This window comes from Salvelinus alpinus, chromosome 26 (genome assembly GCF_045679555.1).
Source record: "Salvelinus alpinus chromosome 26, SLU_Salpinus.1, whole genome shotgun sequence".
Taxonomy (NCBI): Eukaryota; Metazoa; Chordata; class Actinopteri; order Salmoniformes; family Salmonidae; genus Salvelinus; species Salvelinus alpinus.
The window spans coordinates 44,826,448-44,835,186 of NC_092111.1; the positions used below are offsets into that span (position 1 = coordinate 44,826,448).

Below are 8,739 nucleotides of genomic sequence, written 5' to 3' on the forward strand. Positions count from 1 at the left end.
AAACCCACTTCTGGTTACAGAACACCTGAACAGGTAAACCCACTTCTGGTTACAGAACAGCTGAACAGGTAAACCCACTTCTGGTTACAGAACAGCTGAACAGGTAAACCCACTTCTGGTTACAGAACAGCTGAACAGGTAAACCCACTACTGGTTACAGAACACCTGAACAGGTAAACCCACTACTGGTTACAGAACACCTGAACAGGTAAACCCACTACTGGTTACAGAACACCTGAACAGGTAAACCCACTTCTGGTTACAGAACACCTGAACAGGTAAACCCACTTCTGGTTACAGAACACCTGAACAGGTAAACCCACTTCTGGTTACAGAACACCTGAACAGGTAAACCCACTTCTGGTTACAGAACAGCTGAACAGGTAAACCCACTTCTGGTTACAGAACACCTGAACAGGTAAACCCACTTCTGGTTACAGAACACCTGAACAGGTAAACCCACTTCTGGTTACAGAACAGCTGAACAGGTAAACCCACTTCTGGTTACAGAACACCTGAACAGGTAAACCCACTTCTGGTTACAGAACAGCTGAACAGGTAAACCCACTTCTGGTTACAGAACAGCTGAACAGGTAAACCCACTTCTGGTTACAGAACAGCTGAACAGGTAAACCCACTACTGGTTACAGAACACCTGAACAGGTAAACCCACTACTGGTTACAGAACACCTGAACAGGTAAACCCACTACTGGTTACAGAACACCTGAACAGGTAAACCCACTACTGGTTACAGAACACCTGAACAGGGCCCATGACATCTATATGAGTGTCTGCTGTATGTAAAGGTTTATCGCTCAGTGTTTTCGCTAGGAAGACCTCTGGTCACACAGAGCTTGCTCTCTCTCTCTCTAAAATATATTTATTTGACCTTTATTTAACTAGGCGGGTCAGTTAAAGAACAAATCCTTCCAACAACGATCGTTACATTATATAACTAAATTAACTAGAGATTATTGTCTTTTACTTTTTGTCTTCAGAAGTAGGTTCAGACTACACATTACTCACTCAGTGTTGTGTTGGATGGTATTTCCAGGTTTCTGCTCTTTTTCTTTTGTAGGTTTTGGTTTGTTATATGTTTTTTCTAGATAATCCTTGGTAGTAAGAATCCACTCAGGTAATTTTGTCCAAAATCAAGGTTTAATGTATGGATTTGAAGGTTTTGATGTAAAGGGTAATATCCTGTATAAGGCCTTGTGAGAGAAAAAAAATCCAAGTTTATCTACGTTTATCCAACTATAATTCTCATTTTTGCTGAAGAACTCAGGAGACATTGATCAATCTCTCATCTCTAAGTGTTTCAATTAAGACGACCTACGCACAGACTCACAGGGGCTGCCTGCCTGGCTTCTGTCTTCCCTGTTACCTTCAACAAACAGGGATGATAAACTGAAAATCTCCATCGTCCAAGGGGAACGACAGGAGAATGGTGGAGAGAGGGGAGAGAGTGAGGGAGGAAATCCTGACACCCCAGGGGTAGGAAATATAGCTTCTCAAAAGTTGTCTCAGAAGCCTGAGGGAAGGAGGGAACACGTTATTCTGGGGTTGTCATGTGACCAGGTGGGATGGTGAAAACATCCTGTCAGAATGTTCTCTTCTCCCTAGTGGGAGTGAAGGGGGAAGAATCCTAGCACTACATCCTGTCAGAATGTTCTCTTCTCCCTAGTGGGAGTGAAGGGGGAAGAATCCTAGCACTACATCCTGTCAGAATGTTCTCTTCTCCCTAGTGGGAGTGAAGGGGGAAGAATCCTAGCACTACATCCTGTCAGAATGTTCTCTTCTCCCTAGTGGGAGTGAAGGGGGAAGAATCCCAGCACTACATCCTGTCAGAATGTTCTCTTCTCCTTAGTGGGAGTGAAGGGGGAAGAATCCTAGCACTACATCCTGTCAGAATGTTCTCTTCTCCCTAGTGGGAGTGAAGGGGGAAGAATCCTAGCACTACATCCTGTCAGAATGTTCTCTTCTCCCTAGTGGGAGTGAAGGGGGAAGAATCCTAGCACTACATCCTGTCAGAATGTTCTCTTCTCCCTAGTGGGAGTGAAGGGGGAAGAATCCTAGCACTACATCCTGTCAGAATGTTCTCTTCTCCCTAGTGGGAGTGAAGGGGGAAGAATCCTAGCACTACATCCTGTCAGAATGTTCTCTTCTCCCTAGTGGGAGTGAAGGGGGAAGAATCCAGCACTACATCCTGTCAGAATGTTCTCTTCTCCCTAGTGGGAGTGAAGGGGGAAGAATCCTAGCACTACATCCTGTCAGAATGTTCTCTTCTCCCTAGTGGGAGTGAAGGGGGAAGAATCCTAGCACTATATCCTGTCAGAATGTTCTCTTCTCCCTAGTGGGAGTGAAGGGGGAAGAATCCTAGCACTACATCCTGTCAGAATGTTCTCTTCTCCCTAGTGGGAGTGAAGGGGGAAGAATCCTAGCACTACATCCTGTCAGAATGTTCTCTTCTCCCTAGTGGGAGTGAAGGGGGAAGAATCCAGCACTACATCCTGTCAGAATGTTCTCTTCTCCCTAGTGGGAGTGAAGGGGGAAGAATCCTAGCACTACATCCTGTCAGAATGTTCTCTTCTCCCTAGTGGGAGTGAAGGGGGAAGAATCCTAGCACTATATCCTGTCAGAATGTTCTCTTCTCCCTAGTGGGAGTGAAGGGGGAAGAATCCTAGCACTACATCCTGTCAGAATGTTCTCTTCTTCCTAGTGGGAGTGAAGGGGGAAGAATCCTAGCACTACATCCTGTCAGAATGTTCTCTTCTCCCTAGTGGGAGTGAAGGGGGAAGAATCCTAGCACTACATCCTGTCAGAATGTTCTCTTCTCCCTAGTGGGAGTGAAGGGGGAAGAATCCCAGCACTACATCCTGTCAGAATGTTCTCTTCTCCCTAGTGGGAGTGAAGGGGGAAGAATCCTAGCACTACATCCTGTCAGAATGTTCTCTTCTCCCTAGTGGGAGTGAAGGGGGAAGAATCCTAGAGTCAGTGACCAGCACTACACCACAATGGCACACTATTTTCAATATAGTAAAGTACTGTTGACCAGGACCCATAGGGTACTACTGTTGACCAGTACCCAGAGTGCATTGCTTCTGACCAGGACCCATAGTGCACTACTGTTGACCAGGACCCAAAGACATTGGAGCAACGAACCGCCCTTGCTGTCTCTGCCTGGCCGGTTCCCCTCTCTCCACTGGGATTCTCTGCCTCTAACCCTATTACAGGGGCTGAGTCACTGACTTACTGGTGCTCTTCCATGCCGTCCCTAGGAGGGGTGCGTCACTTGAGTGGGTTGAGTTACTGACGTGATCTTCCTGTCTGGGTTGCCGCCCCCCTTGGGTTGGTGCCGCGGGGGAGATCTTCGTGGGCTATACTCGGCCTTGTCTCAGGATGGTAAGTTGGTGGTTGAAGATACCCTTCTAGTGGTGTTCTGGGCTGTGTTTTGGCAAAGTGGGTGGGGTTATATCCTGCCTGGTTGGCCCTGTCCGGGGGTATTATCGGACGGGGCCACAGTGTCTCCTGACCCCTCCTGTCTCAGCCTCCAGTATTTATGCTGCAATAGTTTGTTTCGGGGGGCTAGGATCAGTCTGTTATATCTGGAGTATTTCTCCTGTCTTCTCCGGTGTCCTGTGTGAATTTAAGTATGCTCCCTCTAATTCACTCTTTCTCTCTATTTTTCTCTTCTCTCTGAGGACCTGAGCCCTAGGACCATGCCTCAGGACTACCTGGTCTGATGACTCCTTGCTGTCCCCAGTCCACCTGGCCATGCTGCTGCTCCAGTTTCAACTGTTCTGCCTGCGGCTATGGAACCCTGACCTGTTCACCGGACATGCTACCTGTCCCAGACCTGCTGTTTTCAACTCTCTAGAGACAGCAGGAGCGGTAGAGATACTCTGAATGATCGGCTATGAAAAGCCAACTGACATTTACTCCTGAGGTGCTGACTTGCTGCACCCTCTACAACCACTGTGATTATTATTATTTGACCATGCTGGTCATCTATGAACATTTGAACATATTGGCCATGTTCTGTTATAATTTCCACCAGAAGAGGACTGGCCACCCCTCATAGCCTGGTTCCTCTCTAGGTTTCTTCCTAGGTTCTGGCCTTTCTAGTGAGTTTTTCCTAGCCACCGTGCATCTACACCTGCATTGCTTGCTGTTTGGGGTTTTAGGCTGGATTTCTGTACAGCACTTTGAGACATCAGCTGATGTAAGAAGGGCTCTAAAAATAATTTTAATTGATTGATTGATCATAGTGACATCATATTTACATCATAGTGACATCATAGTAACACCATAGTAACAGCATAGTAACATCATAGTAACACCATAGTAACATCATAGTGACATCATAGTAACACCATAGTAACAGCATAGTAACATCATAGTAACACCATATTGACAGCATAGTAACATCATAGTGACATCATAGTAACACCATAGTAACAGCATAGTAACATCATAGTGACATCATAGTAACACCATAGTAACAGCATAGTAACATCATAGTAACACCATAGTAACAGCATAGTAACATCATAGTAACACCATATTGACAGCATAGTAACATCACAGTAACACCATATTGACAGCATAGTAACATCAGATTGACATCATAGTAACATCACAGAAACAGCATAGCAACATCATAGTAACATCATATTGACATCATAGTAACATCATAGTAACATCATATTGACATCATAGCAACAGCATATTGACATCATAGCAACAGCATATTGACATCATAGTAACATCATATTGACATCATAGCAACAGCATATTGACATCATAGTAACATCATAGTAACATCATATTGACATCATAGTAACAGCATATTGACATCATAGTAACATCATAGTAACATCATAGCAACAGCATATTGACATCATAGCAACAGCATATTGACATCATAGTAACATCATAGTAACATCATATTGACATCATAGCAACAGCATATTGACATCATAGTAACATCATAGCAACAGCATATTGACATCATAGTAACATCATAGTAACAGCATATTGACATCATAGTAACATCATAGCAACAGCATATTGACATCATAGTAACATCATAGCAACAGCATATTGACATCATAGTAACATCATAGTAACATCATATTGACATCATAGCAACAGCATATTGACATCATAGTAACATCATATTGACATCATAGCAACAGCATATTGACATCATAGTAACAGCATATTGACATCATAGTAACATCATAGCAACAGCATATTGACATCATAGTAACATCATAGCAACAGCATATTGACATCATAGCAACATCATAGTAACATCATATTGACATCATAGTAACATCATAGTAACATCATATTGACATCATAGCAACAGCATATTGACATCATAGTAACAGCATATTGCCATCATAGTAACATCATAGCAACAGCATATTGACATCATAGTAACATCATAGTAACATCATATTGACATCATAGCAACTGCATATTGACATCATAGTAACATCATATTGACATCATAGCAACAGCATATTGACATCATAGTAACAGCATATTGACATCATAGTAACATCATAGCAACAGCATATTGACATCATAGTAACATCATAGCAACAGCATATTGACATCATAGCAACATCATAGTAACATCATATTGACATCATAGTAACATCATAGTAACATCATATTGACATCATAGCAACAGCATATTGACATCATAGTAACAGCATATTGACATCATAGTAACATCATAGCAACAGCATATTGACATCATAGTAACATCATAGTAACATCATAGTAACATCATATTGACATCATAGCAACATCATAGTAACAGCATATTGACATCATAGTAACATCATAGCAACATCATAGTAACATCATAGCAACATCATAGTAACATCATATTGACATCATAGTAACATCATAGTAACATCATAGTAACATCATATTGACATCATAGTAACATCATATTGACATCATAGCAACAGCATATTGACATCATAGTAACATCATAGTAACATCATAGTAACATCATATTGACATCATAGCAACAGCATATTGACATCATAGTAACAGCATATTGACATCATAGTAACATCATAGCAACAGCATATTGACATCATAGTAACATCATAGCAACAGCATATTGACATCATAGCAACATCATAGTAACATCATATTGACATCATAGTAACATCATAGTAACATCATATTGACATCATAGCAACAGCATATTGACATCATAGTAACAGCATATTGACATCATAGTAACATCATAGCAACAGCATATTGACATCATAGTAACATCATAGTAACATCATAGTAACATCATATTGACATCATAGCAACATCATAGTAACAGCATATTGACATCATAGTAACATCATAGCAACATCATAGTAACATCATAGCAACATCATAGTAACATCATATTGACATCATAGTAACATCATAGTAACATCATAGTAACATCATATTGACATCATAGTAACATCATAGTAACATCATAGTAACAGCATATTGACATCATAGTAACATCATAGTAACATCATATTGACATCATAGTAACATCATAGTAACATCATAGTAACAGCATATTGACATCATAGTAACATCATAGTAACATCATATTGACATCATAGTAACATCATAGTAACAGCATATTGACATCATAGTAACATCATAGTAACATCATATTGACATCATAGCAACAGCATATTGACATCATAGTAACATCATAGTAACATCATATTGACATCATAGTAACATCATAGTAACAGCATATTGACATCAGATTGACATCATAGTAACAGCATATTGACATCAGATTGACATCATAGTAACATCATATTGACATCATAGTAACATCATAGCAACAGCATATTGACATCATAGTAACAGCATATTGACATCAGATTGACATCATAGTAACAGCATATTGACATCATAGTAACATCATAGCAACAGCATATTGACATCATAGTAACAGCATATTGACATCATATTGACATCATAGCAACATCATAGTAACAGCATATTGACATCATAGCAACATCATAGTAACATCATATTGACATCATAGCAACAGCATATTGACATCATAGTAACATCATAGTAACATCATAGTAACAGCATATTGACATCATAGTAACATCATAGTAACATCATAGTAACATCATATTGACATCATAGTAACAGCATATTGACATCATAGTAACATCATATTGACATCATAGTAACATCATAGTAACAGCATATTGACATCATATTGACATCATAGTAACATCATAGTAACAGCATAGTAACATCATATTGACATCATAGCAACAGCATATTGACATCATAGTAACATCATATTGACATCATAGTAACAGCATAGTAACATCATATTGACATCATAGTAACATCATAGTAACAGCATATTGACATCATAGTAACAGCATATTGACATCATAGTAACATCATAGCAACATCATAGTAACAGCATATTGACATCATAGCAACATCATAGTAACATCATATTGACATCATAGCAACAGCATATTGACATCATAGTAACATCATAGTAACATCATAGTAACATCATATTGACATCATAGTAACATCATAGTAACAGCATATTGACATCATAGTAACATCATATTGACATCATAGTAACATCATAGTAACATCAGATTGACATCATAGTAACATCATATTGACATCATAGTAACATCATAGTAACATCATATTGACATCATAGTAACAGCATATTGACATCATAGTAACATCATAGCAACAGCATATTGACATCATAGTAACAGCATATTGACATCATATTGACATCATAGCAACATCATAGTAACAGCATATTGACATCATAGCAACATCATAGCAACAGCATATTGACATCATAGCAACATCATAGTAACATCATATTGACATCATAGCAACATCATAGTAACAGCATATTGACATCATAGTAACATCATAGTAACATCATAGTAACATCATAGTAACATCATAGCAACATCATATTGACATCATAGTAACATCATAGTAACATCATAGTAACATCATATTGACATCATAGTAACATCATAGTAACATCATATTGACATCCTAGTAACATCATAGTAACATCTGATTGACATCATAGCAACAGCATATTGACATCATAGTAACAGCATATTGACATCATAGTAACATCATAGCAACAGCATATTGACATCATAGTAACAGCATATTGACATCATAGTAACATCATAGTAACATCATAGTAACATCATAGTAACATCATAGTAACATCATAGTAACATCATAGCAACATCATATTGACATCATAGTAACATCATAGTAACATCATAGTAACATCATAGTAACATCATAGCAACATCATATTGACATCATAGTAACATCATAGTAACATCATAGTAACATCATAGTAACATCATAGCAACATCATATTGACATCATAGTAACATCATAGTAACATCATAGTAACATCATATTGACATCATAGTAACATCATAGCAACAGCATATTGACATCATAGTAACAGCATATTGACATCAGATTGACATCCTAGTAACATCATATTAACATCATGGTAACATCATATTAACATCATGGTAACATCATGGTAACATCATATTAACATCATGGTAACATCCTAGTAACATCATGGTAACATCATGGTAACATCATACAGACATCATACTGACGTCATAGTAACATCATATTGACATCACAGTAGG

The 8,739-nt window shown here is 38.9% G+C and overlaps 1 protein-coding gene across 1 annotated transcript in view; it reads right to left on the reverse strand.

The window, feature by feature from the left end:
• The window catches only part of LOC139555344 (angiopoietin-2-like), a 133,909-nt gene that overhangs the window by 27,007 nt on the left and 98,163 nt on the right, over nucleotides 1–8,739 (reverse strand). The window lies entirely within an intron of this gene.